Source organism: Hyperolius riggenbachi, chromosome 8 (assembly GCF_040937935.1).
Source record: "Hyperolius riggenbachi isolate aHypRig1 chromosome 8, aHypRig1.pri, whole genome shotgun sequence".
Lineage (NCBI taxonomy): Eukaryota > Metazoa > Chordata > Amphibia > Anura > Hyperoliidae > Hyperolius > Hyperolius riggenbachi.
The window spans coordinates 89,399,873-89,416,891 of NC_090653.1; the positions used below are offsets into that span (position 1 = coordinate 89,399,873).

Genomic DNA, 17,019 nt, shown 5'->3' on the forward strand with positions numbered 1-17,019 from the left:
AGTTTGTGGTTGTCTCTTCTCTGTTAAGTATAGTCATTGTGCCAGCTGCATGGGTACATAGTACACCGCTTTTCAGGATGGCCGAGTGGTCTAAGGCGCCAGACTCAAGAGGCTTCTCTTCCCTTCTCATGGGTCTTCTGGTCTCCGATTGGAGGCGTGGGTTCAAATCCCACTTCTGACAGAGCTTTTTCACTTTGTCCATCATGGCACATTGGTCAGGCCTGCCAAAACAAGCTCTTGGGTCTTTTCATTTACTAGGCTCTTCAAAGGGCCTTCTCAACAGCAACCTCACATGGACTTTTGTTAAAATCTCGCAGAAAAGGAACAAGGCCGACTTTTTTCTACAAGCTTTCTAACACACGTTTTACAAACTGACAAATTCCATCCCCTTTGGCACACCTACAGTCATATGGGTTAGCTCATCTTCTCTTCTAGTTCACTTCATCAGGATCAGAAGCTTTGGAGGCAATTTGTTTTGCTAAATCTTAAAAGGTTAGTGTACAGGTAAAGTGACAAATATGTAAGGAGACCGAACTCAGGAGATAGGTTTTGGCAATAACTTACAGGTCTTCCCTGTATGTTCTGACCTTTGGTGAAAGAGGTGGGGTTATTCCCTCTTCTGACAAGACTCATTTGTTGAAATTTCAACGGACCCTTCCTTGAAAAGAGTTCAGGTTGCAAGAAAACCAATTGCAGTGTTCCATTTGCGGTGTGGATCATATCTTTTCAGAGGAAATGACAGACATACTTTCCAAATTTCAGGCAAGAACTCTTCATATAAATTGGGAACCGAGGCAACCTTTTGAAATTGTTGAGCTTGCAACAAGAAGGAATCGCATCGTGCCACTTGACATGCTGTGTCTGCACCTTTGTAAAAGTCTGGCTTACAGCAGAATTGCAGACAAGGATTTCCTAAATCATATAGGAAATTAATTTTCTCATGTTAGTAAACAAAATGCTTAGCAGAAAGGGAGTTGCCACCATGAATGTTTGAACCCTGGGTCATATAGTTTACTTAGAGTCTCTTCCAAGGTCCATGAGGGTATTGGGTTCAAAGTAAGGCAAAGGTTAGAATCCCAGTGTGGACTAGCAGTGTTTATTTGAGGTTGATGTAAAAACTTTGCTGGGACTTGCACAAGTTGTAAGAAAAGAGTTAGCGTCATTGACATTGTGGTGAAAGCTCAGCAAAAGCAGCCACCTTTGTAGCTGTAAACAGTCAAGGGCAGGGATTGAATGATAAGCATGAGTGAGGAAGCACAGGCTTTTGCAAAGTCTCCGAGGACATTTACAACAAGAGGAGCAAATACTCTACAGAAGTGACAAGAACAGAGCTCAACGACCACGAAGGGACTCGAACCCTCAATCTTCTGATCCGAAGTCAGACGCCTTATCCATTAGGCCACGCGGTCTCATGCCTCTTTATGAAGAAACCATTTTCCACTGGAAACAGCCACCGCATAGGAAAAGACGCTCAAGGAGCACAAAGGATTTCATTTGTTAGAGCAGGCACATGACATTGCTGTCTAAGGTATTGCAGTGATCCAAAATGGCAGTTTGATGAGTGTTTTCAGAAAAAAAAACATGCCTTGCAGTGTTCATGAAGTCTTCTAGGCTAAGTTTGTGGTTGTCTCTTCTCTGTTAAGTATAGTCATTGTGCCAGCTGCATGGGTACATAGTACACCGCTTGTCAGGATGGCCGAGTGGTCTAAGGCGCCAGACTCAAGAGGCTTCTCTTCCCTTCTCATGGGCCTTCTGGTCTCTGAATGGAGGCGTGGGTTCAAATCCCACTTCTGACAGAGCTTTTTCACTTTGTCCATCATGGCACATTGGTCAGGCCTGCCAAAACAAGCTCTTGGGTCTTTTCATTTACTAGGCTCTTCAAAGGGCCTTCTCAACAGCAACCTCACATGGACTTTTGGAAAATCTCGCAGAAAAGGAACAAGGCCGACTTTTTTCTACAAGCTTTCTAACACACGTTTTACAAACTGACAAATTCCATCCCCTTTGGCACACCTACAGTCATATGGGTTAGCTCATCTTCTCTTCTAGTTCACTTCATCAGGATCAGAAGCTTTGGAGGCAATTTGTTTTGCTAAATCTTAAAAGGTTAGTGTACAGGTAAAGTGACAAATATGTAAGGAGACCGAACTCAGGAGATAGGTTTTGGCAATAACTTACAGGTCTTCCCTGTATGTTCTGACCTTTGGTGAAAGAGGTGGGGTTATTCCCTCTTCTGACAAGACTCATTTGTTGAAATTTCAACGGACCCTTCCTTGAAAAGAGTTCAGGTTGCAAGAAAACCAATTGCAGTGTTCCATTTGCGGTGTGGATCATATCTTTTCAGAGGAAATGACAGACATACTTTCCAAATTTCAGGCAAGAACTCTTCATATAAATTGGGAACCGAGGCAACCTTTTGAAATTGTTGAGCTTGCAACAAGAAGGAATCGCATCGTGCTACTTGACATGCTGTGTCTGCACCTTTGTAAAAGTCTGGCTTACAGCAGAATTGCAGACAAGGATTTCCTAAATCATATAGGAAATTAATTTTCTCATGTTAGTAAACAAAATGCTTAGCAGAAAGGGAGATGCCACCATGAATGTTTGAACCCTGGGTCATATAGTTTACTTAGAGTCTCTTCCCAGGTCCATCAGGGTATTGGGTTCAAAGTAAGGCAAAGGTTAGAATCCCAGTGTGGACTAGCAGTGTTTATTTGAGGTTGATGTAAAAACTTTGCTGGGACTTGCACAAGTTGTAAGAAAAGAGTTAGCGTCATTGACATTGTGGTGAAAGCTCAGCAAAAGCAGCCACCTTTGTAGCTGTAAACAGTCAAGGGCAGGGATTGAATGATAAGCATGAGTGAGGAAGCACAGGCTTTTGCAAAGTCTCCGAGGACATTTACAACAAGAGGAGCAAATACTCTACAGAAGTGACAAGAACAGAACTCAACGACCACGAAGGGACTCAAACCCTCTATCTTCTGATCCGAAGTCAGACGCCTTATCCATTAGGCCACGCGGTCTCATGCCTCTTTATGAAGTAACCATTTTCCACTGGAAACAGCCACCGCATAGGAAAAGACGCTCAAGGAGCACAAAGGATTTCATTTGTTAGAGCAGGCACATGACATTGCTGTCTAAGGTATTGCAGTGATCCAAAATGGCAGTTTGATGAGTGTTTTCAGAGAAAAAAACATGCCTTGCAGTGTTCATGAAGTCTTCTAGGTTAAGTTTGTGGTTGTCTCTTCTCTGTTAAGTATAGTCATTGTGCCAGCTGCATGGGTACATAGTACACCGCTTTTCAGGATGGCCGAGTGGTCTAAGGCGCCAGACTCAAGAGGCTTCTCTTCCCTTCTCATGGGTCTTCTGGTCTCCGATTGGAGGCGTGGGTTCAAATCCCACTTCTGACAGAGCTTTTTCACTTTGTCCATCATGGCACATTGGTCAGGCCTGCCAAAACAAGCTCTTGGGTCTTTTCATTTACTAGGCTCTTCAAAGGGCCTTCTCAACAGCAACCTCACATGGACTTTTGTTAAAATCTCGCAGAAAAGGAACAAGGCCGACTTTTTTCTACAAGCTTTCTAACACACGTTTTACAAACTGACAAATTCCATCCCCTTTGGCACACCTACAGTCATATGGGTTAGCTCATCTTCTCTTCTAGTTCACTTCATCAGGATCAGAAGCTTTGGAGGCAATTTGTTTTGCTAAATCTTAAAAGGTTAGTGTACAGGTAAAGTGACAAATATGTAAGGAGACCGAACTCAGGAGATAGGTTTTGGCAATAACTTACAGGTCTTCCCTGTATGTTCTGACCTTTGGTGAAAGAGGTGGGGTTATTCCCTCTTCTGACAAGACTCATTTGTTGAAATTTCAACGGACCCTTCCTTGAAAAGAGTTCAGGTTGCAAGAAAACCAATTGCAGTGTTCCATTTGCGGTGTGGATCATATCTTTTCAGAGGAAATGACAGACATACTTTCCAAATTTCAGGCAAGAACTCTTCATATAAATTGGGAACCGAGGCAACCTTTTGAAATTGTTGAGCTTGCAACAAGAAGGAATCGCATCGTGCCACTTGACATGCTGTGTCTGCACCTTTGTAAAAGTCTGGCTTACAGCAGAATTGCAGACAAGGATTTCCTAAATCATATAGGAAATTAATTTTCTCATGTTAGTAAACAAAATGCTTAGCAGAAAGGGAGTTGCCACCATGAATGTTTGAACCCTGGGTCATATAGTTTACTTAGAGTCTCTTCCAAGGTCCATGAGGGTATTGGGTTCAAAGTAAGGCAAAGGTTAGAATCCCAGTGTGGACTAGCAGTGTTTATTTGAGGTTGATGTAAAAACTTTGCTGGGACTTGCACAAGTTGTAAGAAAAGAGTTAGCGTCATTGACATTGTGGTGAAAGCTCAGCAAAAGCAGCCACCTTTGTAGCTGTAAACAGTCAAGGGCAGGGATTGAATGATAAGCATGAGTGAGGAAGCACAGGCTTTTGCAAAGTCTCCGAGGACATTTACAACAAGAGGAGCAAATACTCTACAGAAGTGACAAGAACAGAGCTCAACGACCACGAAGGGACTCGAACCCTCAATCTTCTGATCCGAAGTCAGACGCCTTATCCATTAGGCCACGCGGTCTCATGCCTCTTTATGAAGAAACCATTTTCCACTGGAAACAGCCACCGCATAGGAAAAGACGCTCAAGGAGCACAAAGGATTTCATTTGTTAGAGCAGGCACATGACATTGCTGTCTAAGGTATTGCAGTGATCCAAAATGGCAGTTTGATGAGTGTTTTCAGAAAAAAAAACATGCCTTGCAGTGTTCATGAAGTCTTCTAGGCTAAGTTTGTGGTTGTCTCTTCTCTGTTAAGTATAGTCATTGTGCCAGCTGCATGGGTACATAGTACACCGCTTGTCAGGATGGCCGAGTGGTCTAAGGCGCCAGACTCAAGAGGCTTCTCTTCCCTTCTCATGGGCCTTCTGGTCTCTGAATGGAGGCGTGGGTTCAAATCCCACTTCTGACAGAGCTTTTTCACTTTGTCCATCATGGCACATTGGTCAGGCCTGCCAAAACAAGCTCTTGGGTCTTTTCATTTACTAGGCTCTTCAAAGGGCCTTCTCAACAGCAACCTCACATGGACTTTTGGAAAATCTCGCAGAAAAGGAACAAGGCCGACTTTTTTCTACAAGCTTTCTAACACACGTTTTACAAACTGACAAATTCCATCCCCTTTGGCACACCTACAGTCATATGGGTTAGCTCATCTTCTCTTCTAGTTCACTTCATCAGGATCAGAAGCTTTGGAGGCAATTTGTTTTGCTAAATCTTAAAAGGTTAGTGTACAGGTAAAGTGACAAATATGTAAGGAGACCGAACTCAGGAGATAGGTTTTGGCAATAACTTACAGGTCTTCCCTGTATGTTCTGACCTTTGGTGAAAGAGGTGGGGTTATTCCCTCTTCTGACAAGACTCATTTGTTGAAATTTCAACGGACCCTTCCTTGAAAAGAGTTCAGGTTGCAAGAAAACCAATTGCAGTGTTCCATTTGCGGTGTGGATCATATCTTTTCAGAGGAAATGACAGACATACTTTCCAAATTTCAGGCAAGAACTCTTCATATAAATTGGGAACCGAGGCAACCTTTTGAAATTGTTGAGCTTGCAACAAGAAGGAATCGCATCGTGCTACTTGACATGCTGTGTCTGCACCTTTGTAAAAGTCTGGCTTACAGCAGAATTGCAGACAAGGATTTCCTAAATCATATAGGAAATTAATTTTCTCATGTTAGTAAACAAAATGCTTAGCAGAAAGGGAGATGCCACCATGAATGTTTGAACCCTGGGTCATATAGTTTACTTAAAGTCTCTTCCAAGGTCCATCAGGGTATTGGGTTCAAAGTAAGGCAAAGGTTAGAATCCCAGTGTGGACTAGCAGTGTTTATTTGAGGTTGATGTAAAAACTATGCTGGGACTTGCACAAGTTGTAAGAAAAGAATTAGCGTCATTGACATTGTGGTGAAAGCTCAGCAAAAGCAGCCACCTTTGTAGCTGTAAACAGTCAAGGGCAGGGATTGAATGATAAGCATGAGTGAGGAAGCACAGGCTTTTGCAAAGTCTCCGAGGACATTTACAACAAGAGGAGCAAATACTCTACAGAAGTGACAAGAACAGAACTCAACGACCACGAAGGGACTCGAACCCTCAATCTTCTGATCCGAAGTCAGACGCCTTATCCATTAGGCCACGCGGTCTCATGCCTCTTTATGAAGAAACCATTTTCCACTGGAAACAGCCACCGCATAGGAAAAGACGCTCAAGGAGCACAAAGGATTTCATTTGTTAGAGCAGGCACATGACATTGCTGTCTAAGGTATTGCAGTGATCCAAAATGGCAGTTTGATGAGTGTTTTCAGAAAAAAAAACATGCCTTGCAGTGTTCATGAAGTCTTCTAGGCTAAGTTTGTGGTTGTCTCTTCTCTGTTAAGTATAGTCATTGTGCCAGCTGCATGGGTACATAGTACACCGCTTGTCAGGATGGCCGAGTGGTCTAAGGCGCCAGACTCAAGAGGCTTCTCTTCCCTTCTCATGGGCCTTCTGGTCTCCGAATGGAGGCGTGGGTTCAAATCCCACTTCTGACAGAGCTTTTTCACTTTGTCCATCATGGCACATTGGTCAGGCCTGCCAAAACAAGCTCTTGGGTCTTTTCATTTACTAGGCTCTTCAAAGGGCCTTCTCAACAGCAACCTCACATGGACTTTTGGAAAATCTCGCAGAAAAGGAACAAGGCCGACTTTTTTCTACAAGCTTTCTAACACACGTTTTACAAACTGACAAATTCCATCCCCTTTGGCACACCTACAGTCATATGGGTTAGCTCATCTTCTCTTCTAGTTCACTTCATCAGGATCAGAAGCTTTGGAGGCAATTTGTTTTGCTAAATCTTAAAAGGTTAGTGTACAGGTAAAGTGACAAATATGTAAGGAGACCGAACTCAGGAGATAGGTTTTGGCAATAACTTACAGGTCTTCCCTGTATGTTCTGACCTTTGGTGAAAGAGGTGGGGTTATTCCCTCTTCTGACAAGACTCATTTGTTGAAATTTCAACGGACCCTTCCTTGAAAAGAGTTCAGGTTGCAAGAAAACCAACTGCAGTGTTCCATTTGCGGTGTGGATCATATCTTTTCAGAGGAAATGACAGACATACTTTCCAAATTTCAGGCAAGAACTCTTCATATAAATTGGGAACCGAGGCAACCTTTTGAAATTGTTGAGCTTGCAACAAGAAGGAATCGCATCGTGCCACTTGACATGCTGTGTCTGCACCTTTGTAAAAGTCTGGCTTACAGCAGAATTGCAGACAAGGATTTCCTAAATCATATAGGAAATTAATTTTCTCCTGTTAGTAAACAAAATGCTTAGCAGAAAGGGAGATGCCACCATGAATGTTTGAACCCTGGGTCATATAGTTTACTTAGAGTCTCTTCCCAGGTCCATCAGGGTATTGGGTTCAAAGTAAGGCAAAGGTTAGAATCCCAGTGTGGACTAGCAGTGTTTATTTGAGGTTGATGTAAAAACTTTGCTGGGACTTGCACAAGTTGTAAGAAAAGAGTTAGCGTCATTGACATTGTGGTGAAAGCTCAGCAAAAGCAGCCACCTTTGTAGCTGTAAACAGTCAAGGGCAGGGATTGAATGATAAGCATGAGTGAGGAAGCACAGGCTTTTGCAAAGTCTCCGAGGACATTTACAACAAGAGGAGCAAATACTCTACAGAAGTGACAAGAACAGAGCTCAACAACCACAAAGGGACTCGAACCCTCAATCTTCTGATCCGAAGTCAGACGCCTTATCCATTAGGCCACGCGGTCTCAAGCCTCTTTATGAAGAAACCATTTTCCACTGGAAACAGCCACCGCATAGGAAAAGACGCTCAAGGAGCACAAAGGATTTCATTTGTTAGAGCAGGCACATGACATTGCTGTCTAAGGTATTGCAGTGATCCAAAATGGCAGTTTGATGAGTGTTTTCAGAAAAAAAAACATGCCTTGCAGTGTTCATGAAGTCTTCTAGGCTAAGTTTGTGGTTGTCTCTTCTCTGTTAAGTATAGTCATTGTGCCAGCTGCATGGGTACATAGTACACCGCTTGTCAGGATGGCAGAGTGGTCTAAGGCGCCAGACTCAAGAGGCTTCTCTTCCCTTCTCATGGGCCTTCTGGTCTCCGAATGGAGGTGTGGGTTCAAATCCCACTTCTGACAGAGCTTTTTCACTTTGTCCATCATGGCACATTGGTCAGGCCTGCCAAAACAAGCTCTTGGGTCTTTTCATTTACTAGGCTCTTCAAAGGGCCTTCTCAACAGCAACCTCACATGGACTTTTGGAAAATCTCGCAGAAAAGGAACAAGGCCGACTTTTTTCTACAAGCTTTCTAACACACGTTTTACAAACTGACAAATTCCATCCCCTTTGGCACACCTACAGTCATATGGGTTAGCTCATCTTCTCTTCTAGTTCACTTCATCAGGATCAGAAGCTTTGGAGGCAATTTGTTTTGCTAAATCTTAAAGGTTAGTGTACAGGTAAAGTGACAAATATGTAAGGAGACCGAACTCAGGAGATAGGTTTTGGCAATAACTTACAGGTCTTCCCTGTATGTTCTGACCTTTTGTGAAAGAGGTGGGGTTATTCCCTCTTCTGACAAGACTCATTTGTTGAAATTTCAACGGACCCTTCCTTGAAAAGAGTTCAGGTTGCAAGAAAACCAATTGCAGTGTTCCATTTGCGGTGTGGATCATATCTTTTCAGAGGAAATGACAGACATACTTTCCAAATTTCAGGCAAGAACTCTTCATATAAATTGGGAACCGAGGCAACCTTTTGAAATTGTTGAGCTTGCAACAAGAAGGAATCGCATCGTGCCACTTGACATGCTGTGTCTGCACCTTTGTAAAAGTCTGGTTTACAGCAGAATTGCAGACAAGGATTTCCTAAATCATATAGGAAATTAATTTTCTCCTGTTAGTAAACAAAATGCTTAGCAGAAAGGGAGATGCCACCATGAATGTTTGAACCCTGGGTCATATAGTTTACTTAGAGTCTCTTCCCAGGTCCATCAGGGTATTGGGTTCAAAGTAAGGCAAAGGTCAGAATCCCAGTGTGGACTAGCAGTGTTTATTTGAGGTTGATGTAAAAACTTTGCTGGGACTTGCACAAGTTGTAAGAAAAGAGTTAGCGTCATTGACATTGTGGTGAAAGCTCAGCAAAAGCAGCCACCTTTGTAGCTGTAAACAGTCAAGGGCAGGGATTGAATGATAAGCATGAGTGAGGAAGCACAGGCTTTTGCAAAGTCTCCGAGGACATTTACAACAAGAGGAGCAAATACTCTACAGAAGTGACAAGAACAGAGCTCAACGACCACGAAGGGACTCGAACCCTCAATCTTCTGATCCGAAGTCAGACGCCTTATCCATTAGGCCACGCGGTCTCATGCCTCTTTATGAAGAAACCATTTTCCACTGGAAACAGCCACCGCATAGGAAAAGACGCTCAAGGAGCACAAAGGATTTCATTTGTTAGAGCAGGCACATGACATTGCTGTCTAAGGTATTGCAGTGATCCAAAATGGCAGTTTGATGAGTGTTTTCAGAAAAAAAAACATGCCTTGCAGTGTTCATGAAGTCTTCTAGGCTAAGTTTGTGGTTGTCTCTTCTCTGTTAAGTATAGTCATTGTGCCAGCTGCATGGGTACATAGTACACTGCTTGTCAGGATGGCCGAGTGGTCTAAGGCGCCAGACTCAAGAGGCTTCTCTTCCCTTCTCATGGGCCTTCTGGTCTCCGAATGGAGGCATGGGTTCAAATCCCACTTCTGACAGAGCTTTTCACTTTGTCCATCATGGCACATTGGTCAGGCCTGCCAAAACAAGCTCTTGGGTCTTTTCATTTACTAGGCTCTTCAAAGGGCCTTCTCAACAGCAACCTCACATGGACTTTTGGAAAATCTCGCAGAAAAGGAACAAGGCCGACTTTTTTCTACAAGCTTTCTAACACACGTTTTACAAACTGACAAATTCCATCCCCTTTGGCACACCTACAGTCATATGGGTTAGCTCATCTTCTCTTCTAGTTCACTTCATCAGGATCAGAAGCTTTGGAGGCAATTTGTTTTGCTAAATCTTAAAAGGTTAGTGTACAGGTAAAGTGACAAATATGTAAGGAGACCGAACTCAGGAGATAGGTTTTGGCAATAACTTACAGGTCTTCCCTGTATGTTCTGACCTTTGGTGAAAGAGGTGGGGTTATTCCCTCTTCTGACAAGACTCATTTATTGAAATTTCAACGGACCCTTCCTTGAAAAGAGTTCAGGTTGCAAGAAAACCAATTGCAGTGTTCCATTTGCGGTGTGGATCATATCTTTTCAGAGGAAATGACAGACATACTTTCCAAATTTCAGGCAAGAACTCTTCATATAAATTGGGAACCGAGGCAACCTTTTGAAATTGTTGAGCTTGCAACAAGAAGGAATCGCATCGTGCCACTTGACATGCTGTGTCTGCACCTTTGTAAAAGTCTGGCTTACAGCAGAATTGCAGACAAGGATTTCCTAAATCATATAGGAAATTAATTTTCTCATGTTAGTAAACAAAATGCTTAGCAGAAAGGGAGTTGCCACCATGAATGTTTGAACCCTGGGTCATATAGTTTACTTAGAGTCTCTTCCAAGGTCCATCAGGGTATTGGGTTCAAAGTAAGGCAAAGGTTAGAATCCCAGTGTGGACTAGCAGTGTTTATTTGAGGTTGATGTAAAAACTTTGCTGGGACTTGCACAAGTTGTAAGAAAAGAGTTAGCGTCATTGACATTGTGGTGAAAGCTCAGCAAAAGCAGCCACCTTTGTAGCTGTAAACAGTCAAGGGCAGGGATTGAATGATAAGCATGAGTGAGGAAGCACAGGCTTTTGCAAAGTCTCCGAGGACATTTACAACAAGAGGAGCAAATACTCTACAAAAGTGACAAGAACAGAGCTCAACGACCACAAAGGGACTCGAACCCTCAATCTTCTGATCCGAAGTCAGACGCCTTATCCATTAGGCCACGCGGTCTCATGCCTCTTTATGAAGAAACCATTTTCCACTGGAAACAGCCACCGCATAGGAAAAGACGCTCAAGGAGCACAAAGGATTTCATTTGTTAGAGCAGGCACATGACATTGCTGTCTAAGGTATTGCAGTGATTCAAAATGGCAGTTTGATGAGTGTTTTCAGAAAAAAAAAACATGCCTTGCAGTGTTCATGAAGTCTTCTAGGCTAAGTTTGTGGTTGTCTCTTCTCTGTTAAGTATAGTCATTGTGCCAGCTGCATGGGTACATAGTACACCGCTTGTCAGGATGGCAGAGTGGTCTAAGGCGCCAGACTCAAGAGGCTTCTCTTCCCTTCTCATGGGCCTTCTGGTCTCCGAATGGAGGCGTGGGTTCAAATCCCACTTCTGACAGAGCTTTTTCACTTTGTCCATCATGGCACATTGGTCAGGCCTGCCAAAACAAGCTCTTGGGTCTTTTCATTTACTAGGCTCTTCAAAGGGCCTTCTCAACAGCAACCTCACATGGACTTTTGGAAAATCTCGCAGAAAAGGAACAAGGCCGACTTTTTTCTACAAGCTTTCTAACACACGTTTTACAAACTGACAAATTCCATCCCCTTTGGCACACCTACAGTCATATGGGTTAGCTCATCTTCTCTTCTAGTTCACTTCATCAGGATCAGAAGCTTTGGAGGCAATTTGTTTTGCTAAATCTTAAAGGTTAGTGTACAGGTAAAGTGACAAATATGTAAGGAGACCGAACTCAGGAGATAGGTTTTGGCAATAACTTACAGGTCTTCCCTGTATGTTCTGACCTTTTGTGAAAGAGGTGGGGTTATTCCCTCTTCTGACAAGACTCATTTGTTGAAATTTCAACGGACCCTTCCTTGAAAAGAGTTCAGGTTGCAAGAAAACCAATTGCAGTGTTCCATTTGCGGTGTGGATCATATCTTTTCAGAGGAAATGACAGACATACTTTCCAAATTTCAGGCAAGAACTCTTCATATAAATTGGGAACCGAGGCAACCTTTTGAAATTGTTGAGCTTGCAACAAGAAGGAATCGCATCGTGCCACTTGACATGCTGTGTCTGCACCTTTGTAAAAGTCTGGTTTACAGCAGAATTGCAGACAAGGATTTCCTAAATCATATAGGAAATTAATTTTCTCCTGTTAGTAAACAAAATGCTTAGCAGAAAGGGAGATGCCACCATGAATGTTTGAACCCTGGGTCATATAGTTTACTTAGAGTCTCTTCCCAGGTCCATCAGGGTATTGGGTTCAAAGTAAGGCAAAGGTCAGAATCCCAGTGTGGACTAGCAGTGTTTATTTGAGGTTGATGTAAAAACTTTGCTGGGACTTGCACAAGTTGTAAGAAAAGAGTTAGCGTCATTGACATTGTGGTGAAAGCTCAGCAAAAGCAGCCACCTTTGTAGCTGTAAACAGTCAAGGGCAGGGATTGAATGATAAGCATGAGTGAGGAAGCACAGGCTTTTGCAAAGTCTCCGAGGACATTTACAACAAGAGGAGCAAATACTCTACAGAAGTGACAAGAACAGAGCTCAACGACCACGAAGGGACTCGAACCCTCAATCTTCTGATCCGAAGTCAGACGCCTTATCCATTAGGCCACGCGGTCTCATGCCTCTTTATGAAGAAACCATTTTCCACTGGAAACAGCCACCGCATAGGAAAAGACGCTCAAGGAGCACAAAGGATTTCATTTGTTAGAGCAGGCACATGACATTGCTGTCTAAGGTATTGCAGTGATCCAAAATGGCAGTTTGATGAGTGTTTTCAGAAAAAAAAACATGCCTTGCAGTGTTCATGAAGTCTTCTAGGCTAAGTTTGTGGTTGTCTCTTCTCTGTTAAGTATAGTCATTGTGCCAGCTGCATGGGTACATAGTACACTGCTTGTCAGGATGGCCGAGTGGTCTAAGGCGCCAGACTCAAGAGGCTTCTCTTCCCTTCTCATGGGCCTTCTGGTCTCCGAATGGAGGCATGGGTTCAAATCCCACTTCTGACAGAGCTTTTCACTTTGTCCATCATGGCACATTGGTCAGGCCTGCCAAAACAAGCTCTTGGGTCTTTTCATTTACTAGGCTCTTCAAAGGGCCTTCTCAACAGCAACCTCACATGGACTTTTGGAAAATCTCGCAGAAAAGGAACAAGGCCGACTTTTTTCTACAAGCTTTCTAACACACGTTTTACAAACTGACAAATTCCATCCCCTTTGGCACACCTACAGTCATATGGGTTAGCTCATCTTCTCTTCTAGTTCACTTCATCAGGATCAGAAGCTTTGGAGGCAATTTGTTTTGCTAAATCTTAAAAGGTTAGTGTACAGGTAAAGTGACAAATATGTAAGGAGACCGAACTCAGGAGATAGGTTTTGGCAATAACTTACAGGTCTTCCCTGTATGTTCTGACCTTTGGTGAAAGAGGTGGGGTTATTCCCTCTTCTGACAAGACTCATTTATTGAAATTTCAACGGACCCTTCCTTGAAAAGAGTTCAGGTTGCAAGAAAACCAATTGCAGTGTTCCATTTGCGGTGTGGATCATATCTTTTCAGAGGAAATGACAGACATACTTTCCAAATTTCAGGCAAGAACTCTTCATATAAATTGGGAACCGAGGCAACCTTTTGAAATTGTTGAGCTTGCAACAAGAAGGAATCGCATCGTGCCACTTGACATGCTGTGTCTGCACCTTTGTAAAAGTCTGGCTTACAGCAGAATTGCAGACAAGGATTTCCTAAATCATATAGGAAATTAATTTTCTCATGTTAGTAAACAAAATGCTTAGCAGAAAGGGAGTTGCCACCATGAATGTTTGAACCCTGGGTCATATAGTTTACTTAGAGTCTCTTCCAAGGTCCATCAGGGTATTGGGTTCAAAGTAAGGCAAAGGTTAGAATCCCAGTGTGGACTAGCAGTGTTTATTTGAGGTTGATGTAAAAACTTTGCTGGGACTTGCACAAGTTGTAAGAAAAGAGTTAGCGTCATTGACATTGTGGTGAAAGCTCAGCAAAAGCAGCCACCTTTGTAGCTGTAAACAGTCAAGGGCAGGGATTGAATGATAAGCATGAGTGAGGAAGCACAGGCTTTTGCAAAGTCTCCGAGGACATTTACAACAAGAGGAGCAAATACTCTACAAAAGTGACAAGAACAGAGCTCAACGACCACAAAGGGACTCGAACCCTCAATCTTCTGATCCGAAGTCAGACGCCTTATCCATTAGGCCACGCGGTCTCATGCCTCTTTATGAAGAAACCATTTTCCACTGGAAACAGCCACCGCATAGGAAAAGACGCTCAAGGAGCACAAAGGATTTCATTTGTTAGAGCAGGCACATGACATTGCTGTCTAAGGTATTGCAGTGATTCAAAATGGCAGTTTGATGAGTGTTTTCAGAAAAAAAAAACATGCCTTGCAGTGTTCATGAAGTCTTCTAGGCTAAGTTTGTGGTTGTCTCTTCTCTGTTAAGTATAGTCATTGTGCCAGCTGCATGGGTACATAGTACACCGCTTGTCAGGATGGCCGAGTGGTCTAAGGCGCCAGACTCAAGAGGCTTCTCTTCCCTTCTCATGGGCCTTCTGGTCTCCAAATGGAGGCGTGGGTTCAAATCCCACTTCTGACAGAGCTTTTTCACTTTGTCCATCATGGCACATTGGTCAGGCCTACCAAAACAAGCTCTTGGGTCTTTTCATTTACTAGGCTCTTCAAAGGGCCTTCTCAACAGCAACCTCACATGGACTTTTGGAAAATCTCGCAGAAAAGGAACAAGGCCGACTTTTTTCTACAAGCTTTCTAACACACGTTTTACAAACTGACAAATTCCATCCCCTTTGGCACACCTACAGTCATATGGGTTAGCTCATCTTCTCTTCTAGTTCACTTCATCAGGATCAGAAGCTTTGGAGGCAATTTGTTTTGCTAAATCTTAAAAGGTTAGTGTACAGGTAAAGTGACAAATATGTAAGGAGACCGAACTCAGGAGATAGGTTTTGGCAATAACTTACAGGTCTTCCCTGTATGTTCTGACCTTTGGTGAAAGAGGTGGGGTTATTCCCTCTTCTGACAAGACTCATTTGTTGAAATTTCAACGGACCCTTCCTTGAAAAGAGTTCAGGTTGCAAGAAAACCAATTGCAGTGTTCCATTTGCGGTGTGGATCATATCTTTTCAGAGGAAATGACAGACATACTTTCCAAATTTCAGGCAAGAACTCTTCATATAAATTGGGAACCGAGGCAACCTTTTGAAATTGTTGAGCTTGCAACAAGAAGGAATCGCATCGTGCCACTTGACATGCTGTGTCTGCACCTTTGTAAAAGTCTGGCTTACAGGCAGCAGAATTGCAGACAAGGATTTCCTAAATCATATAGGAAATTAATTTTCTCATGTTAGTAAACAAAATGCTTAGCAGAAAGGGAGATGCCACCATGAATGTTTGAACCCTGGGTCATATAGTTTACTTAGAGTCTCTTCCAAGGTCCATCAGGGTATTGGGTTCAAAGTAAGGCAAAGGTTAGAATCCCAGTGTGGACTAGCAGTGTTTATTTGAGGTTGATGTAAAAACTTTGCTGGGACTTGCACAAGTTGTAAGAAAAGAGTTAGCGTCATTGACATTGTGGTGAAAGCTCAGCAAAAGCAGCCACCTTTGTAGCTGTAAACAGTCAAGGGCAGGGATTGAATGATACGCATGAGTGAGGAAGCACAGGCTTTTGCAAAGTCTCCAAGGACATTTACAACAAGAGGAGCAAATACTCTACAGAAGTGACAAGAACAGAGCTCAACGACCACAAAGGCACTCGAACCCTCAATCTTCTGATCCGAAGTCAGACGCCTTATCCATTAGGCCACGTGGTCGCATGCCTCTTTATGAAGAAACCATTTTCCACTGGAAACAGCCACCGCATAGAAAAAGACGCTCAAGGAGCACAAAGGATTTCATTTGTTAGAGCAGGCACATGACATTGCTGTCTAAGGTGTTGCAGTGATCCAAAATGGCAGTTTGATGAGTGTTTTCAGAGAAAAAAACATGCCTTGCAGTGTTCATGAAGTCTTCTAGGCTAAGTTTGTGGTTGTCTCTTCTCTGTTAAGTATAGTCATTGTGCCAGCTGCATGGGCACATAGTACACCGTTTGTCAGGATGGCCAAGTGGTCTAAGGCGCCAGACTCAAGAGGCTTCTCTTCCCTTCTCATGGGCCTTCTGGTCTCCGAATGGAGGCGTGGGTTCAAATCCCACTTCTGACAGAGCTTTTTCACTTTGTCCATCATGGCACATTGGTCGGGCCTGCCAAAACAAACTCTTGGGTCTTTTCGTTTACTAGGCTCTTCAAAGGGCCTTCTCAACAGCAACCTCACATGGACTTTTGGAAAATCTCGCAGAAAAGGAACAAGGCCGACTTTTTTCTACAAGCTTTCTAACACACGTTTTACAAACTGACAAATTCCATCCCCTTTGGCACACCTACAGTCATATGGGTTAGCTCATCTTCTCTTCTAGTTCACTTCATCAGGATCAGAAGCTTTGGAGGCAATTTGTTTTGCTAAATCTTAAAAGGTTAGTGTACAGGTAAAGTGACAAATATGTAAGGAGACCGAACTCAGGAGATAGGTTTTGGCAATAACTTACAGGTCTTCCCTGTATGTTCTGACCTTTGGTGAAAGAGGTGGGGTTATTCCCTCTTCTGACAAGACTCATTTGTTGAAATTTCAACGGACCCTTCCTTGAAAAGAGTTCAGGTTGCAAGAAAACCAATTGCAGTGTTCCATTTGCGGTGTGGATCATATCTTTTCAGAGGAAATGACAGACATACTTTCCAAATTTCAGGCAAGAACTCTTCATATAAATTGGGAACCGAGGCAACCTTTTGAAATTGTTGAGCTTGCAACAAGAAGGAATCGCATCGTGCCACTTGACATGCTGTGTCTGCGCCTTTGTAAA

The 17,019-nt window shown here is 43.1% G+C and overlaps 21 non-coding genes across 21 annotated transcripts; 11 read left to right on the top strand and 10 right to left on the bottom strand.

Moving 5' to 3' along the window:
- Positions 1 to 71: 71 nt before the first annotated feature.
- On the top strand, positions 72 to 181 carry TRNAL-CAA (transfer RNA leucine (anticodon CAA)). The gene is made up of 2 exons: positions 72 to 109; positions 136 to 181. It is a non-coding gene; the product is annotated as a tRNA-Leu (tRNA).
- A 1,155-nt stretch (positions 182 to 1,336) lies between these two features.
- TRNAR-UCG (transfer RNA arginine (anticodon UCG)) lies at positions 1,337 to 1,409 on the bottom strand. The gene has a single exon. It is a non-coding gene; the product is annotated as a tRNA-Arg (tRNA).
- Positions 1,410 to 1,686: 277 nt separating this feature from the next.
- TRNAL-CAA (transfer RNA leucine (anticodon CAA)) lies at positions 1,687 to 1,796 on the top strand. Its single transcript has 2 exons — positions 1,687 to 1,724; positions 1,751 to 1,796. It is a non-coding gene; the product is annotated as a tRNA-Leu (tRNA).
- Positions 1,797 to 2,950: 1,154 nt separating this feature from the next.
- TRNAR-UCG (transfer RNA arginine (anticodon UCG)) lies at positions 2,951 to 3,023 on the bottom strand. The gene has a single exon. It is a non-coding gene; the product is annotated as a tRNA-Arg (tRNA).
- Positions 3,024 to 3,300: 277 nt separating this feature from the next.
- TRNAL-CAA (transfer RNA leucine (anticodon CAA)) lies at positions 3,301 to 3,410 on the top strand. Its single transcript has 2 exons — positions 3,301 to 3,338; positions 3,365 to 3,410. It is a non-coding gene; the product is annotated as a tRNA-Leu (tRNA).
- Positions 3,411 to 4,565: 1,155 nt separating this feature from the next.
- TRNAR-UCG (transfer RNA arginine (anticodon UCG)) lies at positions 4,566 to 4,638 on the bottom strand. The gene has a single exon. It is a non-coding gene; the product is annotated as a tRNA-Arg (tRNA).
- A 277-nt stretch (positions 4,639 to 4,915) lies between these two features.
- Positions 4,916 to 5,025, top strand: TRNAL-CAA (transfer RNA leucine (anticodon CAA)). Its single transcript has 2 exons — positions 4,916 to 4,953; positions 4,980 to 5,025. It is a non-coding gene; the product is annotated as a tRNA-Leu (tRNA).
- A 1,154-nt stretch (positions 5,026 to 6,179) lies between these two features.
- TRNAR-UCG (transfer RNA arginine (anticodon UCG)) lies at positions 6,180 to 6,252 on the bottom strand. Its single transcript has one exon. It is a non-coding gene; the product is annotated as a tRNA-Arg (tRNA).
- A 277-nt stretch (positions 6,253 to 6,529) lies between these two features.
- Positions 6,530 to 6,639, top strand: TRNAL-CAA (transfer RNA leucine (anticodon CAA)). The gene is made up of 2 exons: positions 6,530 to 6,567; positions 6,594 to 6,639. It is a non-coding gene; the product is annotated as a tRNA-Leu (tRNA).
- Positions 6,640 to 7,793: 1,154 nt separating this feature from the next.
- TRNAR-UCG (transfer RNA arginine (anticodon UCG)) lies at positions 7,794 to 7,866 on the bottom strand. Its single transcript has one exon. It is a non-coding gene; the product is annotated as a tRNA-Arg (tRNA).
- A 277-nt stretch (positions 7,867 to 8,143) lies between these two features.
- Positions 8,144 to 8,253, top strand: TRNAL-CAA (transfer RNA leucine (anticodon CAA)). Its single transcript has 2 exons — positions 8,144 to 8,181; positions 8,208 to 8,253. It is a non-coding gene; the product is annotated as a tRNA-Leu (tRNA).
- A 1,153-nt stretch (positions 8,254 to 9,406) lies between these two features.
- On the bottom strand, positions 9,407 to 9,479 carry TRNAR-UCG (transfer RNA arginine (anticodon UCG)). The gene has a single exon. It is a non-coding gene; the product is annotated as a tRNA-Arg (tRNA).
- Positions 9,480 to 9,756: 277 nt separating this feature from the next.
- TRNAL-CAA (transfer RNA leucine (anticodon CAA)) lies at positions 9,757 to 9,866 on the top strand. The gene is made up of 2 exons: positions 9,757 to 9,794; positions 9,821 to 9,866. It is a non-coding gene; the product is annotated as a tRNA-Leu (tRNA).
- Positions 9,867 to 11,019: 1,153 nt separating this feature from the next.
- TRNAR-UCG (transfer RNA arginine (anticodon UCG)) lies at positions 11,020 to 11,092 on the bottom strand. The gene has a single exon. It is a non-coding gene; the product is annotated as a tRNA-Arg (tRNA).
- A 278-nt stretch (positions 11,093 to 11,370) lies between these two features.
- TRNAL-CAA (transfer RNA leucine (anticodon CAA)) lies at positions 11,371 to 11,480 on the top strand. Its single transcript has 2 exons — positions 11,371 to 11,408; positions 11,435 to 11,480. It is a non-coding gene; the product is annotated as a tRNA-Leu (tRNA).
- A 1,153-nt stretch (positions 11,481 to 12,633) lies between these two features.
- Positions 12,634 to 12,706, bottom strand: TRNAR-UCG (transfer RNA arginine (anticodon UCG)). The gene has a single exon. It is a non-coding gene; the product is annotated as a tRNA-Arg (tRNA).
- A 277-nt stretch (positions 12,707 to 12,983) lies between these two features.
- On the top strand, positions 12,984 to 13,093 carry TRNAL-CAA (transfer RNA leucine (anticodon CAA)). Its single transcript has 2 exons — positions 12,984 to 13,021; positions 13,048 to 13,093. It is a non-coding gene; the product is annotated as a tRNA-Leu (tRNA).
- Positions 13,094 to 14,246: 1,153 nt separating this feature from the next.
- On the bottom strand, positions 14,247 to 14,319 carry TRNAR-UCG (transfer RNA arginine (anticodon UCG)). Its single transcript has one exon. It is a non-coding gene; the product is annotated as a tRNA-Arg (tRNA).
- Positions 14,320 to 14,597: 278 nt separating this feature from the next.
- Positions 14,598 to 14,707, top strand: TRNAL-CAA (transfer RNA leucine (anticodon CAA)). The gene is made up of 2 exons: positions 14,598 to 14,635; positions 14,662 to 14,707. It is a non-coding gene; the product is annotated as a tRNA-Leu (tRNA).
- Positions 14,708 to 15,865: 1,158 nt separating this feature from the next.
- TRNAR-UCG (transfer RNA arginine (anticodon UCG)) lies at positions 15,866 to 15,938 on the bottom strand. The gene has a single exon. It is a non-coding gene; the product is annotated as a tRNA-Arg (tRNA).
- A 277-nt stretch (positions 15,939 to 16,215) lies between these two features.
- On the top strand, positions 16,216 to 16,325 carry TRNAL-CAA (transfer RNA leucine (anticodon CAA)). The gene is made up of 2 exons: positions 16,216 to 16,253; positions 16,280 to 16,325. It is a non-coding gene; the product is annotated as a tRNA-Leu (tRNA).
- Positions 16,326 to 17,019: the final 694 nt, after the last annotated feature.